The 24,255-nt window shown below is 46.2% G+C and overlaps 1 non-coding gene and 1 pseudogene across 1 annotated transcript; one reads left to right on the top strand and one right to left on the bottom strand.

Moving 5' to 3' along the window:
* The first annotated feature begins 3,816 nt into the window (after window positions 1-3,816).
* On the top strand, window positions 3,817-3,890 carry trnat-ugu (transfer RNA threonine (anticodon UGU)). The gene has a single exon. It is a non-coding gene; the product is annotated as a tRNA-Thr (tRNA).
* Window positions 3,891-21,600: 17,710 nt separating this feature from the next.
* LOC137365023 (histone H4-like) lies at window positions 21,601-21,911 on the bottom strand (annotated as a pseudogene).
* Between the last annotated feature and the right edge of the window lie 2,344 nt (window positions 21,912-24,255).

The following is a 24,255-nucleotide window of genomic DNA, read 5'->3' as shown; positions in this document are numbered from 1 at the left end:
CAGTGAACCTTCTCTGAACTGCCTCCAATGCAAGTATATCCCTCCTTAAATAAGGAGACCAAAACTGTACACAGTACTCTAGGTGTGGTTTCACCAACACCCTGTACATTTGCAGCTAGACTTCTCTTCTTCTATACTCCATCCCCCTTGAAATAAAGGGCAACATTCCATTTGCCTTCCTAATTATTTGCTCTACCTGCATGGTAACTTTTTGTGATTCATGTACGAGGACACCCAGATCCTTCTACACCGCAGCATTCTGTAATCTCTCACAATTTAAATAATATTTTGCTTTCCCATTCTTCTTTCCAAAGTGGATAACCTCACGTTTTCCCACATTATACTCTACCTGCCAAGTATTTGCCTGGGGTCGAGGAACCCTGGCAGAACCTAAACTGAGCATCGATGAGCAGATTATTGCTAAGTGTCTGGTGCTTGATAGCACTGTTGATGACATCTTCCATCACTTTGCTGATGATTGATAGGAGACTGATGGGGTGGTAATTGGTCAGATTGGATTTGTCCTGCTTTTTTTTATGGAGTGGGCACACTTGGGCAATTTTCCACATTGTCGGGTAGATGCCTGTGTTGTAGCTCTACTGGAACAGTGTGGCTGAGAGCACAGATAGTTCTGGAGCACAAGTCTTCAGTACTAGAGCCGGGATGTTGTTCGGGCCTATTGTCGTTGCTGTATCGAGTGACTTCAGTTGTTTCTTGCTATCATGTGGAGTGAATCGAATTGGCTGAAGACTGGAAACTGTGATGCTGGGGACCTCAGGAGGCCGAGATGAATCATCCAGTGAGCAATTTCTGATGTAAGATGGTTGTAAATGATTTAGCTTTGGCTCCACCATTATTGAGGATGGGGATTTTTTGGAGCCTCCTCATCTGGTTAGTTATTTAATTGTCCACCATCATTCATGACTGGATGTGGCAGGACTAAGGACCTGTGATCTGATCATGAGGGAGATATCCATGCATGGAGTGGTGGGATCTATGGAAAGTTATCCTGAAGAGGGTGTCCGAGCCTGGAGTGGCGGGATCTGTGGAGACTGATCCTGACGAGTGTGTGCAAACCTGGAATGGAAGCTTTCTGTGGAGGTAGAGGAGTAGGCCATTCAGACCCAGTATTTTAGAAAGGTTTATCATAACTTATTTGCTTTTACTATATGTCTCTATTAATAAAGCCAAGCGTCCTGTTTGCTCTTAGAAGCCTTTTCAAACCTTCTAAGATTGGTGTACATTGTCTCTCTGTTCTGGCACCCACTTTAGAATTGTAACATTTCATTTATATGGCCTCTCCTTATTCTTCCTCCCAAATTGTATCTCTTCACAATTCTCTGTGTAAATTTTAACTGCCATGTGAAAGCCCATTTTACCAGTTTTTTTAAGCTCCCCTGAAGTGTGTTACAATCACTGGCACAGGATGAAATTCTCGAGCATTCTTTGATGCAATCTCCATGGAAAGAGCAATCTTACATGCGAGCTCGAATGTGAGATTTTGTGTGTTTAGTATCTTTTCTCATCCACCAATATAAGCACAAATCTGTCTCATAATGCACGGTCTAAGAATATGCCAAAGTTGCAATGTAGTGATAAATTCTTCATGCCACAATGTACTCACCAACTGTTTCACTACTTTTCTGATTTCTGCTTCCAAATTTCTAGCTTGCCGTGATCTCTAGTGGCTTTGGGTTGAAATGTTCCTCCAACTTGGTGATGATTGTTTTGAATGGCACATCTTTTGCCTTGATGGGAGCAGGAAGCTTTGTTAGCTGGTCATACACTTCCAGGCTAATTTCCATTGGCAAAATTGCTTTCTTGCCCTCAAGACTTGCCTTATTCTGAGTCTTGACCTCTGCACTTTCACCTTCAAATTCCAAAATGTTATTAGCTCTGAAAAACATGTCCATTCTTTCAATATATGAACTGAATGGTTCTCAAGCCCTCTCATAAGTTCCTCACCTTCCGATGTATCCCATATGTGTGCAGCTATATTGTCCCAAATAAGCAATTTGAATCAGATGCACAGGAATACCCTGCGGTATCTCATTCAACTGAAGAGACATTCTGTGGCCCAGGCTTCACACAATCCACCTAAAATCTCCACCATCCGAGCAGGTAGGTCACCAGGAGCTGCCTGATCTTGTTCACTGCAGTCCCTGCTGCTGTTTGCTGCCTATATTTACAGACTTTTATCTCATCCTCATCACCATTTTCTCCAATACATTCAGGGGGCATCAGCAGAGAAAATATACACCAAGCGTGGCAAGTGCAAGGAATTGTTTACTTACGTCATTATGTCATGCACATAATATACAAATACATTACCTGTGTGAATCATTTCTTGAGCACTTTTATACCAGATGTGTCTGAATAAATGGAACCCCGTCACAATAAACACTGTCACCTTTCAATGTTTAACGGAGAGGTTTGACGGCCTGATGTGTGTGATTCCCACATTAATGTGTTTCTACAAAGTTCGGAGAAAGACGGAGATATGAATAATTTGCAGGGAAATCTTTAAGCATATCTCCATGTTTCTCACTGACAAAGTTCTGCAAACACATGGATTCAGAAAGAACCTGAGTGCAAAATCAACAAAAATAAACACAGCCAGAGAGACTTGCAATAACCTGTAGCTCAGGGAAAGTACATGATGTTATGGAAGTGATTTAGAATTTTTTTTTTGTGAAATTCTTTTTGAGGAATTCATCGTCAAACTTAATAAATGTCAGACCAGTTCTTTTTCAAGAGGGTACTGCAAGTATTAATTTGGCAACTATGTTTACTGGTTGTCACATGACTCAAGTTAAATGTCGAACAGAAACCCTGGTAACAGGGGGAAATGTGGACAGAGAAGTCAGTTGCGCCTCTTGATTGGACAAACCCGGCAGCAGCAGCACTCACCGAAGAGGGCAGAAAAATCACAAGCTTTTATTTGTCGCAGTCATTGTGTTTTACCTTCTGGAGTGAGCAGCTGATAAAGTTAGCCTGAAGAAGTGTCAAGGAAGGAGAGAAGATCACAACCCGCGTTGTTTTGCAGCAAATCTTTAAAAGACCCTGAGAACTTCACTGTGTCAATTCATCTCTTCTCCTGTCTTTGAAGAAAGCCTGCTAAAATTAATTCTCAACACTGCCTCTAAAAAACTGTTCTAAAAGACCCTGGTGACCTGTCTACGCATACTCAGAAGTTAGACTGTTTGCCAGTTTTGGAACAACATATCTCATCTGCTGTTTTCTTCAGGAATGAACAAGTAATCAGCCCAAGTGTTGTTTTTGTCTTTAACAGAACTCAGAATTGAAAAAATAATTCTTTTTTTTTCAGTTAACCGGTGTATGTGTGTGTGCGTGTGTGGGGCTGTGGTAAGAAAGGGGCTTTAAATGTTGGTTAAGGTAAAAAGGGAACTTTTAAAATTTCTACCTGTGTATTTATGCTTTATTTCATGACTAGTTAAAACTTGTTCTGTAATAAACTGATAATTTTGCTGTTCATTAAAGAAACCTGGTCAGTGTCTTCTATTCTGGGAAGAATAGAGTATGTGATTGACTGTTTCAGGAAGTGGGAAAAGTTAAAATATATGTTGTGACCTGTGGAGAAGTGGGATGAGAATATATAGAAGGGTCTGAAGAAGGGTCATTGACCTGAAACGTTAACACTGCTTCTCTCTCCACAGATGCTGCCAGACCTGATGAGTATTTCCAGCGTTTCTTGTTTTTATTTGAGATTTCCAGCATCTGCTGTATTTTCCTTTGATATTGATATTATATGAGAATAAATAGTGCACTCCTCTGATTTTAATTATAACGACATCTGGCTCTGTAGCTTAGTTGGTTAAAGCACCTGTCTTGTAAACAGGAGATCCTGGGTTCAATTCCCAGCAGAGCCTTGTTTCTCATTTGTGATGTATAAGTTACCTTGTCAACCACTTCCATCTGTGTCTTCTGAACTTTCAGTGAGAATTCAAGTTATGTGATGAATTTACGTCACAAGAGAAAACAGCCTTTGTGAAGGATGTGAGTTTGGAATGGCTGTTCCTCCTTGGACAGAAATTCAGTGCTGATACTTCAAAGGCAACTTCTTTGATACAAATTTGTTCACAGTTGCATTCAACCTGGAAAACAGCTCGACATTAATGTCACTGAAGGAAAGTGTGACTGCGTTGTATGTTTCAGAGTGTTTGTGTTGTTATGTGTTGCTTGTGACTGAGACTGGGACATGACGCAAGTGGGAGGGTTCATCTGAGGTTTGGAATATTTGTCAGTCAGGAACAAGAAAAATCAAAGGAACCAAATTATGTCTCATGTGGTTACCGAGAAACAGTGAGGAGATATTAAACTTTGTTCTTTTCAATACAGCAGTGTGAACATTGACCTTTCCTGCCTTTTATAAACAGTATTTGAAGTGTCTCGGTAACAATGTTCAGTGTTGATGAGAGTGGGGTCTGGGTGAGCAGCTGCTGAGTGTGACAGGGTCAGGACTGGATGCAGGAAGTTCTCTGACAGTCTCTCTCTCTCTCGCTGATGGGTTTGAGTTGATTTTCAACTGGCAGCTGTTGGTGTTTCGATAAATCAAGTTCCCTCCACCCATTTTTTTGGACAGACAGTGTAGTATAAGGATGTAAAGGCTTAATGCTGAAGACATTGGGATCAATCACTCCCACTGTCAAAGTGATGATGTAACAGTCACATGAGATGAGGTTTGGGAGTAGAGAGCAGCACCAAGGATGCTAGCTCAGGAGGCTTGATGAGTGTGTATATAGTATTGTGTAAATTAGAAAAGAGTTCTTAGTTCTTTCAGCAGGAAATGTGTCCCGAAAATATCGAGAAACTCACAATTTTATTATTCAGGAGTCGGAACACAAATATTAATTCCAAGTGACCGTTCTGGGTTCATTTAACAAAAAAAGGTAGAGAATAATATTACTCACTGATTGAAATCCCCCAGTGAGGAGACAGTTAAACAGGTGATCTGTTGGGGCATCCTTCGATCCAAGGTTTCTGCAGCATTTAATCTCCCTTTTTGGTGAAATTCTCTGTTATATGCAACTTTTTTTTTATCCAGCTTTGAGGGGCAAGTGAAAAAACTGAAAAAAGTGAGCAGTTCCATCCTTTCTTTTCTTCCTTCTTCCCTTCTTTCCATCAGTTTCGCTTTTCTGTCTCAGATCAATATAGTGATGAGAATCCCAATTTAATCTGTTGTTTCTGGTGTTTTATCCATTCCAATCAGAATTCAACATTCCAATCAAATCTATTTGTTATTCCACAGTGACTCTCCATGTGTTTTATTCTGTTGTATTCTCTCACAGTCTGTTTGATGATCAATGTTACATCTCACTCTCTGTTCTGGTGAAGATCAGAAGCAGTGATATCTGTTTACACCATCCACCAAGTCGGCCTGAAGATGTGCCTCGCCGATCATGTGGAGTTAGGAACATAGGAACATAGGAGCAGGAGTCGGCCATTCAGCCCATCGAGCCTGCCCCACCATTCAATATGATCATGGCTGATCATCCACTTCAATGCCCTTTTCCCCACACTTTCCTCATATACCCTTATGTCATTTGTATTTACAAATCTGTCAATCTCTGCTTTAAACATACTCAACGACTGAGCTTCCACAGCCATCTGGGGTACAGAATTCCAAAGATTCACAACCCTCCGAGTAAAGAAATTTCTCCTCATCTCTGTCCTAAGGAGCTTCCCCCTTATTTTGAAATTGAGCCCCTGGTTCTCGACTCCCCATCCAGATGAAACATCTTAGCTGCATCTCCCCTGACTGTCCTTTAAGTATTTTGTAGGTTTCAATGAGATCACCTCTCATTCTTCGAAACTCAAGAGAATACAGCCCCAGTTTCCCCAATCTCTTCATAGAACAGTCCCACCATCCCAGGAACAAGTCTGATGAACCTTCATTGAACTCCCTCCATGGCAATAATATCCTTCCGAAGGTAAGGAGACCAAAACTGCACACAGTACTCCAAGTGCGGTCTAACCAAGGTTCTATACAATTGAAGCAAGAATTCACTACTCCTGTACTCAAATCCTCTTGTGATAAAGGCTAACATACTATTAGCCTTCCTAATTGCTTGCTGCACCTGCATGTTAGCTGTCAGTGACTTATTGACATGGACACCCAGGTCACCCTTATATTCTATACCTCAGCTAATAAAGGAAAGGATTCCATATACCTGCTGAACCACCTTATTGACCAGTCCTGCTACCTTCAGGGATCTGTGGACATTCACTCCAACGTCCCTCACTTCCTCTGCACCGTTCAGTGTTCTCCCATTAATAGTGTATTCCTTTGCCTTTTTTGACCTCCCAAATGCATCACCTCACCCTTGTCCAATTTGAATTCCATTTACCACTTCTCTGCCCACCTGACCAGTCAATTGATATCTTCCTGCAGTGTACAGCAATCCTCCTCCCTATCAACAACACAGACAATTTTTGTGTCATCTGCAAACATCTTGATTGTGCCCTCTACATTTATGTCCATATCATTAATATATACCACAAAAAGCAGGGGACCTAGTTCTGAGCCCTGTGGAACACCACTGGAAACAGTCCTCCAGTTGCAAAAACACCTGTAACCAATTCCTTTTTGTTTCCTGCCACTGAACCAATTTTGTGTCCAGCTTGCTATATTCCCCTGGATCCCATGTGCTTTTATTTTTTTTAACCAGTTTGCCATGTGGGACCTTGTCAAAAGTCTTGCTAAAATCCATGTGGATCAGATCAACTGCACTATCCTCATCAATCCTCCTTGTTACTTCTTCAAAAACATTCAATCATGGTAGTCAGACAGGAGCTTCCCTTAACAAATCCATGCTGACGGTACTTGATTAATCTGTGCCTTTCTAAGTGACAGTTTATCCTGTCTCTCAGAATTAATTCCAATAATTCGCCCACTATTGAGGTTAGGCTGACTGGCCTTTAATTATTTGGTCGATCATTCGCTTCCTTTTTCAACAATGGTGCAATGTTAGCAATAAAAACAAAAAGTGCTGGACATCCACAGCAGGTCTGGCAGCATCTGTGGGGAGAGAAACAAAGTTAACATTTCAGGTCAGTGACCTTTCATCAGAACAGAAACGTTAACTTTGCTTCTCTCTCCACAGTTGCTGCCAGATCTGCTGTGTATTTCCAATGCAACTAGTTTTTATTTCAGATTTGCAGCATCTGCAGAATTTTGCTTTTATTGCAGTGTTACGAGACCTCCAATCCTCTGACATCACACCCGTATCCAGTGAGGGATTGGAAACTGATGGTCAGACCTTCCACTATTTCCTCCCTGACTTCTTTTAACAGCCTGGGGAACATTTCATCCGGCCCTGATGATTTATCCACTTTCAAGGATGCTAATCCCATTTATACTTCTTCTCTCCCTCAGTTTATCATGTCCAATACTTCACACTCCTTCTCCTTAATTACAATATCTGCATCACCCCCCTCATTTGTGAAGACAGTAAAATATTCATTAATAAACATACCAACATCTTCCACACTGACACATAGGTTACATTTTTAGGTCTTTGATGGGCCCTACTCTTTCCTCAGTTGCCTCTGACTGCAATGTATTGATGAAACATCTTTGGATTTGTTTTGATTTTGCTTGTCAATATTCTTTCGTGATCTCTGTTTGTTCTTCATCGCTACTCCCAAATACCTCTAGTCATGTAAAAACACAACTTATCAGAAGGGGAATTTGAACCCACCCCTGCAGAGAGAATTGTGATCTGAATGAACCGTCTCAGACTGCTCGACCATCCTGACTACCCCATGTGTATGTTTAATGCTGACGAAATTATCCATTCATTGTGAAAGTATTTGTGAGATTGTGGAAATGTCTGGAAGAGGAAAGACCAACGGGAAAGCTCGGTCCAAGGCCAAGTCTCGCTCCTCCCGGGCTGGACTGCAGTTCCCGGTGGGCCGTGTTCACAGGCTCCTGAGAAAGGGTAACTATGCTGAGCGTGTGGGTGCCAGAGCCCAGGTCTATCTGGCTGCTGTGCTCGAGTATCTGACCGCTGAAATCCTCGAGCTGGGCGGTAACGCGGCCCGGAACAACAAGAAGACCTGCATCATCCCCAGACACCTACAGCTGGCCGTCCTCAATGATGAGGAGCTCAACAAGCTGCTGGGAGGGGTGACCATCGTTCCGGGTAGAGTGCTGCCTAATATCCAGGCCGTGTTGCTGCCCAAGAAAACCAGCGCTCCGGGCACCAAAACCAAGTCAATCTGCCAGGATTTTTTCAAATACTCAAAGGCTCTTTTCAGAGCCACACACAGTATCTGAAAGGGCTGATTACTGTCTGAAGTCTGCTGTACCCGCACCTCTGTCTATCCCTCTTCATCTGGAACAACCAACGCTATCTTCCATTCCTTTCACCATTATGTGTTTAACTAGCTTCTCCTTATAGTCAGTCCAATATCAATGTACTAATGAAATGATCTGTGTCAGTGCTGGCAATTTCCATAGAATCATAGAAAAATTAGGGCACAGAAGGAGCCCATTCAGCCCATCGCGTTTGCTCTGGCCGAAAAAACTAGCCACCCAATCTATTCCCACCTTCCAGCACCTGATCCGTAGACTTGCAGGTTACAGCACTTCAGGTGCATGTCCAGGTATTTTTAAATGAGTTGAGGGTTTCTGCCTCCACCACCATTCCTGGCAGCGAATTCCAGACACCCACCACCCTCTGGGTAAAAACGTTTCCCCTCATGTCCGCTCTAATCCTTCTACCAATCACCTTATGTCTTTGCCCCCTGGTAACTGACCTCCCCACCAGGGGAAACAGGTCCTTACTGTCCACTCTGTCTAGTCGCCTCATAATTTTGTACACCTCATTCAAGTCACCCCTCAGACTCCTCTGTTCTAAGGAAAACAACCCGAGTTGCTCCAATATTTGCTCATAGCTGCAACTTTCAAGCCCTGGCAACGTTCTTGTCAATCCCCTCTGTACTCTCTCCAGAGCAATTATGTCCTTTCTGTAATGTGGTGACCAGAACTGTACGCAATACTCCAGCTGTGGCCGAACCGCCGTTTTATATAGTTCTAGCATTACATCCCTGCTTTTCTATTCTATACCTTGGCCAAAAAAGGAAAGCATTCCATATGCCTTCTTCACCACTCTAGCTACCTGTCCTGCCACTTTCAGGGACCTGTGGACATGCACTCCAAAGTCTCTCACTTCTTCTACCCCTCTCAATATCTTCCCGTTTATTGTGTATTCCCTTGCTTTGTTTGCCCTCCCCAAATGCATTACCTCACACTTCTCCAGATTGAATTCCATTTGCCACTTTTCCGCCCACTCAACCAATCCATTCATATCATTCTGATGTCTACAGCTATCCTCCTCACTATCAATTACACGGCCAATTTTTGTGTCATCAGCAAATTTCCCAATCATACCTCCCACATTTAATTCCAAATCATTAATATATACCACAAACAGCAAGGGACCCAACACTGAGCCCTGTGGAATGCCACTGAAAACTGCTTTCCATTCGCAAAAACATCCGTCGATAACTATCCTTTGTTTCACTGAGTCAATTTTGGATCCAACCTGCCACATTCCCCTGTATTCCATGGGCTTTCATTTTACTGACCAGTCTGCCATGTGGGACCTTACTAAAATCCATGTAGACCACATCCACCACACTATCCTCATCAATGTTTCTTGTTACTTCCTCAAAAAACTCAATCAAGTTAGTGAGATATGACCTTCCCTTAACAAATCCATGCTGACTATCCCTGATTAATCCTTGCCTTTCTAAGTGGCAGTTTATCCTGTCCCTCAGAATTGATTCTAATAATTTACCCACCACCGAGGTCAGACTGACCGGCCTATAATTATTTGGCCTATCCCTCACATCCTTTTTAAATAATAGTACAACGTTCGCAGACCTCCAATCCTCCGGCACCTCCCCCATATCCAGTGAGGATTTGAAGATGATCCTCAGCGCATCCACTATTTCCTCCCTGGCTTCCTTTAACAACCTCAGATGCAAACCATCCGGCCCTGGTGATTTATTCATTTTGAAGGATGTCAGACTCTCTAGTACTTCCACTCTCATTATGCTTATCGTATCTAATATTTTACACTCCTCTTCTTTGTCTGCATCATCCCTCTCCTTTGTGAAGGCAGAGAAAAAAACTCATTAAGAACCCCACACACATCTTCTGCATCCACTCATACGTTCCCTTGTACATCTCTGATAGGCCGTACCCTTTCCTTAGTTATCCTCTTGCTCTTAATGTACTGATAGAACATCTTTGGGGTTTCCTTCAAGTAGTTGTATCCAGTCCACATCCACCAAGTCACGTCTCAGTTTTGTAAAATTTGCCTTCCCCCAATTTAGAACTTTTACTTCTGTTGTATCTTTGTCCTTTTACATGATTATGCCATAACTAATTGCAGTATGGTCACTAGGGGTGGTGGTGGCGTAGTGGTCTTGTCAGTGGACTTGTCAGTGGATTAGTAACCCAGACACCTAGGGTATTGCTCAGGGGACGTGGGTTCAAATCCCACCATTGAAATTTAAATCCAAATAATAAATCTGCAATTAAAAAGCAAGTCTAATGATGGCCATGAAACCATTGTTGATGGTTGTAAAAACCCATCTGGTTTACTCATGCCCTTTAGGGAAGGAAATCTGCTGTTCTTGTCTTTCCTGCATGCGTCTGCAGACCCACAGCAATGTGGTTGACTCTTACATGCCCTCTGAAATGGCCGAGCGAGCCACTCAGTTGAAACTAAACACTACGAAGTCAATAAAAAGGAATGAAACCAGACGGACCACCCGGCGTCGACCTGGGCACCAGAAATGACAATGGCAAACCCAGCGCTGTCGACCCTGCAAAGTCCTCCTTAGTAACATCTGGTGGCTTGTGTTAAGTTGGGAGAGCAACAGCCTGACATAGTCATACTCACAGAATCATACCTTACAGGCAATGTCGCAGACACTGCCATCACCATCCCTGGGTATGTACTGTCCCACGGGCAGGACAGACTCACCAGAGGTGTCGGTACAGTAGAGAGGGAATTGCCCTGGAAGTCCTCAACATCGACTCTGGACCCCATGAGGTCTCATGGCATCAGATCAAACAATGGACAAGGAAACCTCCTGCTGATTACCACCTACTGCCCTCCCTCAGCTGATGAGTCAGTACTCCTCCATGTTGAACTGCAGTTGGAGGAAGCACTGAGGGTGGCAAGAGCACAGAATGTACTCTGGGTGGGGGACTTCAATGTCCATCACCAAGAGTGGCTCGGAAGCATCTCTACTGGCCGAATCCAAAAGGACATATCTGCTAGTGCTGCTTGATGGCAATATTGGTGACACCTTCCATCACTTTAGGCCCCATCAGTCTCCTCTCAATCATCAGTAAAATGATGGAACGTGCCATCAAGCGGCACTTGCTTAGCAATAACCTGCCTCAGTGACACTCAGTTTGGGTTCTGCCAGGGCCACTCAGCTCCTGACCTCATGACAGCCTTGGTTCAAACATGGACAAAAGAGGTGAGGTGTGAGTGATTGCCTTTGACATCAAGGCAGTATTTGACCGAGTATGGCATCAAGGAGCCCGAGCAAAACTGAGGTCAATGGGAAAACCCTCCACTGGCTGGAGTCATACCTAGCGCAAAGGAAGATGGTTGTGGTTGTTGGAGGTCAATCATCTGAGCTCCAGGACATCACTGCAGGCGCTCCTCAGGGTAATGTCCTCAGCCCAACCATCTTCAGCTGCTTCATCAATGACCTCCCTTCAATCAGAAGGTCAGAAGTGGGGATGTTCGCTGATGATTGCACAATGTTCAGCACCATTCATGACTCCTCAGATACTGAAGCAGTCCGTGTAGAAATACAGCAAGACATGGACAATATCCAGGCATGGGCTGATAAGTGGCAAGTAACATTCGGGCCGCACAAGTGCCAGGCAATGAACATCACCAATAAGAGAGAATCGAACCAACTCCCCTTGACATTCAATGGCATTACCAATGCTGAATCCCCCACTATCAACATCCTAGGGGCACCATTGACCAGAAGCTGAACTGGAGTAGCCATATAAATACCGTGGCTACAAGAGCAGGTCAGAGGTTCGGAATCCTGAGGCGAGTAACTCACCTCCTGACTCCGCAAAGCCTGTCCACCATCTACAAGGCACAAGTCAGGAGGGTGTTGGAATAGTCTCCACTTGCCTGGATAGGTGCAGCTCCAACAACACTCAAGAAGCTCAACACCATCCAGGACAAAGCAGCCCACTTGATTGGCATCCCATCTACAAACATTCACTCCCTCCCCCACCGATGCACAGTGGCAGCAGTGTGTACCATCTACAAGATGCACTGCAGCAATGCACCAAGGCTCCTTGAACAGCACCTTCCAAACCTGTGACCTCTACCAACTAGAAGTACAAGGGCATAAAATGCATGGGAACACCACCACCTGCAAGTTCCCCACCACGACACACACCATCCTGACTTGGAACTATTTCGCTGATCCTTCACTGTCACTGGGTCAAAATCCTGGAACTCCATTCTGAATAGCACTGTGGGTGCACCTACCCCAAATGGACTGCAGCGGTTCAAGAAGGCAGCTCACCACCACCTTCCCAAGGGCAATTAGGGATGGGTAATAAATGCTGACCTGGCCAGCGACGCCCAAAATCCCATGAATGAATAAAAAAAAGCTATCTCCAAAATGGACACCCACTGCTACTTGCCCAGCTTCATTACTGAAGACTCGCTCTAGAATTGTGCCCCCTCTCATTGGACTTGTGATGTGCTGGCTATTAAAGTTCTCTTGAATGCAGTTCAAGAATTTTGTGCCCTCTGTGCCCTTCACACTGTTTGTATCCCAGTTGATATTGGGATAGTTGAAATCCCCAACTATTATTTCCCTATAGTTTTGCACACAGCAATTTGCCTACATATTTGTTCTTCTATCTCTCTCTCACTATTTGGGGGTCTACAGTACACTCCTAGTAGTGTGGCTGCCCCTTTTTTATTTCTGAGCTCCACCCATATGGCCTCATTTGATGATTCATTTAGCATATAATATAATCCCTCCTCAAAGCTGTATGCCTTCCTTAACTAATAATGCTACACTCCCACCTTTTTTTATCCCTATGCCACATGAAAACTCTATATCCAGAGATGTTGAGCTGCCATTCTTGCCCTCTTGAAGCCGAGTTTCCCTTATTGCAATGATATTGTGTTACCATGTGTGGGCACAATGGCGCAGTGGTTAGCACCACAGCTCCAGGAACCCGGGTTCGATTCTGGGTACTGCCTGTGTGGAGTTTGCAAGTTCTCCCTGTGGGTTTTCGTCGGGTGCTCCGGTTTCCTCCCACAGCCAAAGAATGCAGGTTGATAGGTAAATTGGCCATTGTAAATTGCACCTAGTGTAAGTAGGTGGTAGGGAATATGGGATTACTGTAGGCGTAGTATAAATGGGTGGTTGTTGGTCAGCACAGACTCAGTGGTCCAAAGGGCCTGTTTCAGTGCTGTATCTCTAAATAAAAATAAAAAGTGTGATGTTACTTTATCAGCACAGGCTTGGAGGGCCGAATGGCCTGTTCCTGTGCTGTATTGTTCTATGTGTCTATCTGTGCCCTCAGCTCATCAGCTTTATTTACCATATGAATATACATACAAGTATAAATATTAGGAGCAGGAGTAGGCCATTCGACCCCTAGACCCTGCTTCCCCATTCAATAAGTTCACGGCTGAATTGATTACTCCACATTCCCGCCTACCCCCGATAACCTTTCACCCCTTTGCTTATCAAGAATCGATGTCCCTCTGCCTTAAAAATATTCAAAGTCTCTGCTTCCACCGCCTATTGAGGAAGAGAGTTCCAAAAACTCACCACCCTCTGAGGGAAAATAATTCTCCTCATCCCTGTCTTAAATGGGTGACCCCTTATCTTTAAACAGTGACCCCTAATTCCAGATTCTCCCACAAGGGGAAACATCCTTTCCACATCCACCCTGTCAAGACTCCTCAGGATCTGATATGTTTCAATCAAGTTGCCTCTTTAAATAAATAAATATCCTTTAACACTGCCAAATTCCTCTGCTGCACACTTTTTAAACTTTGCTTCTTCTGTCTTTCAGAGTCATTTGCTAATTTTCTGCCTCCCGTTCCCTGCCCTGAAATTGCCCTGTCTGAAACTGCCCTCAGGTTCCCATCAAGCTGCCAAATTAGTTTAAACAATCCCCAACAGCATCTGCAAGTATATTCATCCCGGTCCTGTTCAGGTGTAGACCGTTCGACTTATATAGGTCCTACCTTCCCCAGAACTGGTTCCAATGCCCCAGAAATCGGAAGCCCTCCTTCCTGCACCATCTCTCCAGCCATGCATTCATCTGGTGTATTCTCCTATTTCTATACTCACTAGCATGTGGCCTTGGGAGTAATTTGGAGATTATTACCTTTGAGGTCCTGTTTGTTAATCTCTTTCCTAACTCCCTAAACTCAGCCTGAAGGATCTCATCCCTCTTTCTTCCTATATCGTTGGTACCAATGTGGACCACGACCTCTGGCTGTGCATCCTTGCCCTCCAGAATGCTCTGTCGCCACTCAGTGATATCCATGATCCTTGCACCAAGGAGGAAACCTGGTTTGCGAGCACTGAAATACCTATCTGTTCCCCGAACTATACAATCCCCTACCTGTATTGCTCGCTTGTATTTTCTCCTCCCTCCCTGCACAGCTGAACCACCCATGGAGTTCTGGTCATGACTGTCACTGCACTCTCCAGAGGAACCCTCTCTCCCATCAGTACTCAGAACTGAATACCAGTTAGAAAGGGGGATGCCCTCCAGGGACTCCTGCACTACCTGCCTTGACCTTCTTGTCTGTCTGGAAAACTCCCAATCCCTCTCAGCGTGTGCTCTCTTCAACTCCGAGGTGACAACCTGCTGAAAAGTCCTATCCACGTAGTTCTCTGCCTTGCGGATGCACAACACTGACTCCAGTTGCTGCTCGAGTTCTGAAACCTGGAGCTCAAGCTTCTGCAGCTGGTGACACTTCCTGCAGATGTGTTTGTCAAGGACACATGGTGCATCCATGACTTCCCACATACCACAGGAGGCACATTCCACTTGGCCGAGCTGCCCTGCCATAACTAAGCTTTACAAACTTATTATTGCTCGTGTAATAAGTGTAATAAGTAGATTAATTTACCAGTTACTCACCAATCAGCTTCTTCCCCTGTACCATGGAGGCTGAAAAAGCAGAAAAGAAAAGAGACCAAACAGCACCTCCTTCCCCTAGTCAGTGAAGTCCCTCACACATCAACTCACAGCTTTACACTCTGTCCAAACAGCACTTTCTAATTAGTAATTATTAGAAATTGCACTAACTAAAACATTAGTAACCTGACCAATTACAAGGTAGCTATTTGAGGGTTTTTAAACAAAGAGCTTTTTCCCCCATCCTGATTTCAGGTCCCACTCTGGACACTTGCTTTTGATTCCAGGACACTGAGGGCGGGGTGCTGCCGAATATCCAGGCCGTGCTGCTGCCCAAGAAAACCTGCGCTCTGGGCACCAAAACCAAGTCAATCTGCCAGGATTTTATCAAATACCCAAAGGCTCTTTTCAGATCCACCCACAGTATCAGAAAGGGCTGATTACTGTCTGAAGTCTGCTGTACCCACACCTCTGTCTATCCCTCTTCATCTAGAACAACCAGCGTCATCTTCCATTCCTTTCACCATCATGTGTTTAACTCGCTTCTCCTTATAGACAGTCAGATATCAATGTAATAATGAAATGATCTGTATCTGTGCTGGCCATTTCCCTGTCCTGATTTCAGACCCCACTCTGGACACTTGTTTCCCATTCCAGGACCTACTTGTATTAATATTCAGCACCACCTGTCAGTCAGAAACTTGTCTCAATGAACTGATCCTTTCACTGAACTTCCAACTGCTGCTGTCTATTTCTAGAGGGAAAGAGCTGCTCACTGTGTAAGGATGTGAGGGGAATGTAACCCGGCTGCTGGTGAGAAGGTCCCGTCTTCTCAATCAAAAGCCTTTTATTTTACGACAGTGATTCCCAGATTCCCAGCTGGTCCGTTGAGGATTTTGTTTTCACAGAAATATCTTGTTAAATACAAATCTGATTCCAACATGTCAGTAACAGGACAGATTGGGAACCTTTAAAAGAATGAAGCAACTATTTCAGTGGCTTCTCACTGTCCCCCTGAAGCCTGTGTGAAGGGGAATTACCAATAGTCTGTAATTTATTACTTCCACACCGAGTTTGAGTTATTTTTCACGTGAAAGATTGCTGAACGGAGTCTTTTCCTGTCAGTTACGGATAAGAAGTTGACAAAAATTGGCAAAATAAAGCTGTTCATAAAATAGCACCAGCAATTTGAGTCGGTAAAAGCAAAATTGTGTTTTAAAAGCGTTTTTTTAAAGCGTGACGGGAAAATAGATTTTTATGTACTTTTCCAGTCGATCACTTCTTTTCCACAGTGAAATTGGCAGCTTTCACGAATTGAAATATTCTGCCAGGTTGACAGGTTCAGCCAATGAATTTTTGTATTTTGTGCTTCGAGGTTCTCCGATTGGATCATTCATTTTATCTAATGGCCGTGTGGCGTAATGAATAAGGCGTTTGACTTCAGTGTATTTCATGAGGTAATCGGAAGATTGTAGGTTCGAGTTCTGCCACGGTCATTTTGACCCAAAGGGGTTATGCAGGGCTTTGGGGATCGAGTCAGGGACTGAACAGATTGGAAACCCGACATGGACTTGATGGGGCGAATGGCCGCCTCATGTGGAAAGAGATGCAACAGGTCAGTGGCAAGTGGTCCAGAGGAAAACCACAAAGAAAAAACATCCCAAAGCCACCACCCAAACCAGTGGCAAGAGGAGGCTCTCTTCTGAATCAGACTGCAACAACTCCTCTTCACTGGACGGGGAAATGCTGGAACGACAGCCCCTTCAAAAGAGGCGGCAGAACTCCGAGATGGATGATCAAGCATCCCAGCCCCCGGGCACTGGAAGCTGTGATGGGCCCGGCGTGGCCCAACCCCAATGCCCCACACGTAATGACGTGGCGAACGCATCTCAGCTCCGGGACACCGGGAGCAAAGACACGTCTGGCGCACCTGAGCTCCGGGAGACCGGGAGCTGTGATGTTTTCGAGGAGGAACAGATGGAAGCAGCTGAGGACAACCCAATCCTCTCTACTTACAAGACCCCCCCGATGTCACCCGAGCGGCACAAACCCTGCATGAAAAATCAGGAGGGGTTTCTGAGCCCAACCAACGTGAAACTGCTTGCGCAGACGATGGGTATGCAGGAACATCCCGAAGGGGGAGGACTGGGACTAGCGAGGACAAATGGTATGGGAAGCAACAACTAATGTTTAGTAAAAAATGGGTGTAAGAATTGCTTCCATTCATGTGCGTAGCATTAAATCGACTACGCGATGTGTTTCAACCTTGGATTACCTTGCCAAGGTCAAAGCTGACCTACTGTTTCTGCAGGAGTGTGGAATACCACACCTCAGCACCTACAGGCAGTGGTCACGATGGTGGTCCCACGGGCCATCGATCTGGTCGGGGGGTAATGACTGCCGTTCCTCCGGCCTGGGTATTCTGCTGCGGGGAGGTAACTTCACCATCTCCGAAGTTAAGGAGGTGGTGGGCGGCCGCCTCCTCGTAGCAGACGTGATGTCCAACAACGCTCCGCTCCGGTTGATCAACGTGTACGCCCCGGTACAACGCAGCGAGCGGCTGTCCGTCTTCCAGCAGCTCCCACTGCTTCTGGCGACGTCCAGGCCAGTCATCCTAGGCGGTGACTTCAACTGCATCATCGATGCGGCTGGACGATCCGGCAGTGACGACAGCAAACTGGACGCTACGTCCAGATTCCCAATAGAAACAGTTAAGGATGTCAAACTGCACGACGTCTTCAGCAAACCTGCAGACGGAGCGCAGCGCAGATACACATGGTCAAGATCGGACGGGTCTGCCCGTTCCAGGATTGACTTCCTGTTTGTGTCCCGTGCTGTCACGGTCGGATCCACCGACGTCAAGCCGGTGTTCTTTTCCGACCACTGCCTCTTACTGGCCGACTGTCACTTACAGGACGACCAGCGGGTTGGCAGAGGGACGTGGAAGCTCAATGCGACACTACTGACCCCAGAGAACGTTGAGGAACTCAAAAGGGATTACAATGGTTGGAGGACCGTGAAACCCCTCTTTGAGTCTCCAGTTCACTGGTGGGATGCGATTAAGGAGAACATCAAGAGGTTCTTCATCCACAAAGGTGTTCAGAGGGCGAGAGAGAGACAGAGGGAACTGTCCCGACTCCAGAATATTATGCAAAATCTACTCCGGTTGCAGTCAATGGGGGTCGAGGTCAAGGAGGACCTCCAAGAGGTGAAGAGCCAGAAGGCCTCGCTCTTTGCCAAGGAGGCCTCCAAGATCATCTTCCGGTCCAGAGTCCGCTCCATCCAGCAGGATGAGACGTGCTCGCGTTACTTCATCCAAAAGGTACACAGAGAGAGCTCTGTTATCAGCAGCCTGAAGGAAGAAGATGGCTCGGTAACGTCTTCGCAGTCCGACATACTCAGGATCAGCAAATCCTTTTATGCTGGGCTGTATGACGCGAAGCCCACAGACAGCAGAGCCTCCCAGTCCTTCCTGTCATCGATCACAGAGGTCTTAGATGACAGCAGGAGGGAGGGACTGGACAAGCCGCTAACTCTGGACGAGCTGACAAAGGCCGTCGAGTCTTTCGAGACGAGTAAAACTCCCGGGAGCGACGGCTTACCGGTCGAGTTGTACTCGGCCCTGTGGGACTGGGTCGGCCCGGACCTGCTGGAAGCATACGAGAGTATGCTCCTGGCCGGCAGCATGTCAGAATCCATGGGAAAAGGCATCATCACCCTCATTTACAAGCAGAAGGGGGAGAGGGCAGAAATCAGAAATTGGCGGCCCATCTCACTGCTTAATGTTGATAACAAGATTCTGTCCAAAGTCATAGCCAGTCGAGTCAAGTCTGCTCTGGAGTTGGTGATTCACCCCGATCAGACCTGTACTGTACCCGGCAGGAAGATCTCTGACAGTCTCGCGCTACTCAGGGATACGATCGCCTACGTACGGGACAGGAGGGTGGACACCTGCCTCATCAGCCTGGACCAGGAGAAGGCTTTTGACAGGATATCGCACACCTACATTATGGACGTGCTTTCCAAAATGGGGTTTGTGGAGGGAATCTGCAATTGGATACAACTGCTCGACACAAACATCAGTAGCGCAGTGTCAATCAACGGGTGGGAATCTGAAAGTTTCCCGATCAAATCTGGAGTCAGACAGGGCTGTCCTCTGTCCCCGGTCTTGTTTGTTTGCTGTATTGAACCCTTTGCTGAGTCTATTAGGAAGGAAGCGAGCATAAGAGGGGTGACAATCCCAGGCAGCGGAGGCACTCAGGTCAAAACCTCCCTGTACATGGATGACGTCGCCGTCTTCTGCTCGGATCCGCTGTCCGTGCGGAGACTGATGAGCATCTGCGACCAGTTCGAACTGGCCTCGGGAGCCAAAGTTAACCACGGCAAGAGCGAGGCCATGTTCTTTGGGAACTGGGCTGACCGATCCTTTGTCCCCTTCACCGTCAGGTCAGATTACCTGAAGGTGCTGGGGATATGGTTCGGAAGGGCCGGGGCGTGCACCAAAACCTGGGAGGAGCGAGTAGCCAAGGTACGACAAAAGTTGGGCATGTGGGGGCAGCGATCTCTCTCCATTGTGGGGAAGAACATGGTGATCAGGTGCGAGGCGCTCACGTTGTTGCTCTACGTGGCGCAGGTCTGGCCCATACCCCACTCCTGCGCCGTGGCAGTCACCCGAGCCATTTTCCGCTTCGTCTGGGGATCTAAAATGGATCGGGTCCGGAGGGACACGATGTTCAAATCTCTGGACATGGGCGGGAAAAATGTACCCAACGTGGCCCTCATCCTGATGACCACCTTCGTGTGCGGCTGCATCAAGCTATGTGTAGATCCCCAGTACGCAAACTCCAAGTGTCACTACATGCTGAGGTTCTATCTGTCCCCGGTGTTGCGAAGGATGTGCCTGGTCACATTGCCGCGGAACGCACCATGCAGTTGGGCGGCGCCGTACCACCTATCCTTCGTGGAGCAGTTTCTGCGGAAAAACACCTTTGACCACCGGTCCATCAGGCAGTGGTCTGCACGGAATGTCCTCAAGGCCCTACGGGAAAAGGAAACGGTGGATCCTGTCGGATGGTTCCCCGAGCAGACCGTCAAAGTAATTTGGCGGAATGCCTCATCACCAGAACTTTCAAACAAGCACCAAGACGTAGCTTGGCTGGTGGTGAGAAGAGCCCTCCCCGTCAGATCCTTCATGCACACCCAAAGTCTCGCCCCCTCCGCACAGTGCCCCCGCGTTGGCTGTGGTGGGGAAGAGACGGTCGCCCACCTCCTCCTGGAATGTGCCTTTGCAAAGCAGGTGTGGAAAGAGATGCAGTGGTTTTTGTCAAGGTTCATCCCAAGCAGCTCTGTAACACAGGAGTCTGTGCACTACGGGCTGTTCCCAGGGACGCACACCGAGACAAACATCAACTACTGCTGGCGGACCATCAATTCGGTGAAAGACGCCCTTTGGTCTGCCCGAAACTTGCTGGTCTTCCAGCGCAAAGAGTTGTCCACCGCCGAATGTTGCAGACTGGCACATTCCAAGGTCCAGGACGACGTGCTGAGGGACGCACTAAAGCTTGGGGCAGCCGCAGCAAAGGCTCAATGGGGAAAGACCACAGTGTAAGGTTCCCCCACCAAGCTGGACTGAGGGGCTGGATCCATGGGAAACCCCTCAAACTGTATCGTTAATATTCTCAATTGCTGTAAATGTAAAACTGTAATTGACATGACAATTGTGAAACGGAAGTGTTGGGAAGAAACTCAAGACAGTATTGAAGGAAACTGCTCTCCCTTGCAATGTTTGCATTTTTTGGTGCTGTTTGGAAACTGTTTGGCAATGTAATTTTTACAGATTTTAATGAATAAAGTATATTTTGGAAATAAATAAAAAAAAAGTCAGTTTCAGTGCAGGAAACACCGTCTCGGGGGAAATAACATCACAAGTGGGTTTGGTTCCAGTGACCGATTCAACGGCTGCTGCAAAACTCCCGGATTCCCTCATTGCAGCGAAATCATTTTGAAATTCTATGAAAACAATGAGTGATTCTGGAGGAGTGATGTGGCTTTTCACTGAGGGCATGTGTCGACTGGGGAAATAACTAACTGGAGAGTCTCGGGCACTGTTTACACAGCCCGTTTAGAAAATCAAATCCACTGCACATCCTTGCTGCAAATGAAATGTCAAATTCGGGGATTCCAGTTTTTTTCATCCCGAACACAGCAGATTGATTGAACAAAGAATTAAAAGTAAAATACTGCGGATGCTGGAAATCTGAAATATTTCAGATTGATTGAACTGTTCTGAACAGCATATCCCAGCTCCCATTTCTCGGTCACTGCTTTCTCTGTGAGGCGGTGGGTGGCTCTGAGAAGAGCCTTTGTTTTGTGTTTGCTGGAAAGGGTCAAATTGTTCAACCGCCGAATCCGTAGAGAGTGCGGCCCTGCCGTTTCAGAGCGTACACCACATCCATGGCAGTGACCGTCTTGCGCTTGGCGTGCTCAGTGTAGGTGACCGCATCCCTGATCACATTCTCCAGGAAAACCTTCAACATCCCGCGAGTCTCCTCACAGATCAAACCCGAGATCCGCTTGACCCCGCCACGGCGAGCCAGCGGCGGAGTGCTGGTTTGGTGATGCCTTGGATATTATCACGAAGCACTTTGCGGTGCCGCTTTGCTCCGCCTTTGCCCAGTCCTTTGCCTCCTTTACCTCTGCCAGACATGATGATTCTTCACTCAGGTCACTACACAATATAAGAAGCAGACTCTTGCAGGCTCTACTTTACACAGACCGCCCGGACCTGCCTGAGAATGGCAGAGAGAGAGCAGGAAGGGGAGGAGACAGAGTGAAGATTGAAAAGAGAGCAGATGGGGAGGAGACACCCAGAGTGACAGACGGAGAGAGAACGGCCCCTCATCTTTCAGCTCCACCTCCAGTTTCCTCTGGTTCGCCAATTTCAAACCCTTTATTAACAGTGGAACCGAAACCCAGCTCTCCACACAAACCCTTCCAGACTCGGCCTTCATAGTCAAGGCTTTCCAGAAAGCCGGAGCTTTTAAATATGGTTCCGCTACAATTAACACTCAGTAATATTCCCACCTAAACACAGTCCATTCTATAACAAATAACCTACTCAGTAACATCACCATTTCCACACACATCCTCTTCCAGCAGTTTACAAACACCTTATTGCAGCTGTTTGGGGAATCTCCTGTGTTAAGATTGGAGTTGGAAAGCGGCCTTTACCCGGCAGTGTTACCGTCTCACACTGAATCTGCCAGACATCCTGTTGATCTGCCTAGTTCCCCACTGTCTCTCTTGACTATTACATGGCACGGGTAGTATTTCAGAAAGTACTGCAATGGAGGGAGTGCTGGGGACTCCAGGCAAATCCTGGAGGGATGGGGGAAATATCTTTCGAAATTCCCTGGAGAGAATCGTGATATGACAGGTCTCCAGGGACAGACCAAGGAGAGAGTGTGGACATTGAATGGAAACATGGCAAAAAGAGTTGGGGATTCAGGAACACAATCCTCTCTGATAGGTTACAGCCTCCCCTCTGCTCCTGCTCTTTACGAGACACTTTTCCAGTTTAAATTTATGGACAAGGTGGGTTAGTTGCTCTCAGGGTGGGTGGGGGGAGAGGAGCCTCAGTGGCCATGGGTGGGACAGGGAAAATGGAGACAGAGAACCAGGACTCCGGTCACTCACCAGCGATGTCTGCTGGAAAGTATCTGTGGATCGGATGATGCCGGGGTCCCATGGAGAGGGGAAGGGGGTGGGGTGATGGAGTGAGGAGGTGGAGAGGGAGTGTTCGTGGTGTCACAGCCAACCCCCTGCCCAAACCAAACTCCCACATCCCAGCATTATATTGTCCAATTCCTGGAGGCGGAGGATGGCGATTCCCGTTGGATTAATTTCTAATGTTCGGCATCTTATCCTGATAAAATCGCCAGTTCTGAAGGAGGCCATTCTGTACTTATTCTCAGGTCATCGAGGCGTCATCTTTCCCTTTTCAGCTCCTGACTGCTGGTATTTTTGCTGTGAAATATGAAATGCAACGTATGTTCGCAGCTGTTTCTGCCCTGTTGCAGCCAGAGGAACATAGAAATGGGGGTAGGCCATTCAGCCCCTCGAGCCTGCTGCACCTTTCAATTAGATCCTGGCTCACCTGTATCTTAACTCCAGCTACCTGCTGTGATTTCATAAACCCTCAGACCATCACTGGATAAACATCTCTCAATCTCAGGTTGGAAATTGTCAATTGACCCTCAGGTTTATCTGATTTTTCGGAGAGAATTCCAGGTTCCCACTACCCTTTGTGTGAAAAAGTGCTTCCCGGCAATATTCCTGAAAGGCAGAACTCTAATTTTTGAGTTCTCCCCCTTTGTTGTGGAACTGCTTGTTTACAGATCTGACCGAAGTCCACACTGCAGAACAAACAGCTGTTCCTCTGATCCTGTCACTTCAGCTTTGGATTTGAAGCTCATGCCTCTTTCCATGATGATTCTTTGTGCCCTATCTCTGTAAATGGTTATGCCTGTCTTTTTGTCAGGTATGTCAAACATTCTTTTTTCCAGTCCTACTCAGGACCCCACCCCCAGCTCTTTTTCCGGTACAATGATGACTGGATCAGCGTCATTTCCTGCTCCCGCTCCGAACTGGAAAATTTCATCAACTTCGTTTCCGATTTCCCCCTCACTGTGGTTGACAGGGCTCTCAACCCTTTTTATTATTTTATTTTATCATTTTTTTTTTACCATGTGCCTGCCTTAAACTTGGTTTTTCAAGTATGTGCTTTTGGACAGAACTATTGATTATTCTGTCATTAACACTCTCTCTGCACTAATATTTTGTCTTTCACTACACCATTAGTACACTCCCTTTGCCTTTGCCCCATGACCTCCTTGTCAGTTAATCTCTCCTGCCCTCTACCCTATTACACACCTTCCCTTTTGTTCTCTTCCCCACCTCCCCCCACCCCCGCTTCACTTGCTTAAAACCTATTACATTGAGTGTGGGACAAATTCAATCCATCTTTTGTGCTGTATGAGATTAATTTTGAT

The sequence above is a fragment of the Heterodontus francisci genome, unplaced genomic scaffold (assembly GCF_036365525.1).
Source record: "Heterodontus francisci isolate sHetFra1 unplaced genomic scaffold, sHetFra1.hap1 HAP1_SCAFFOLD_43, whole genome shotgun sequence".
NCBI lineage: Eukaryota > Metazoa > Chordata > Chondrichthyes > Heterodontiformes > Heterodontidae > Heterodontus > Heterodontus francisci.
This window is presented reverse-complemented; position numbering and strand designations above follow the sequence as displayed.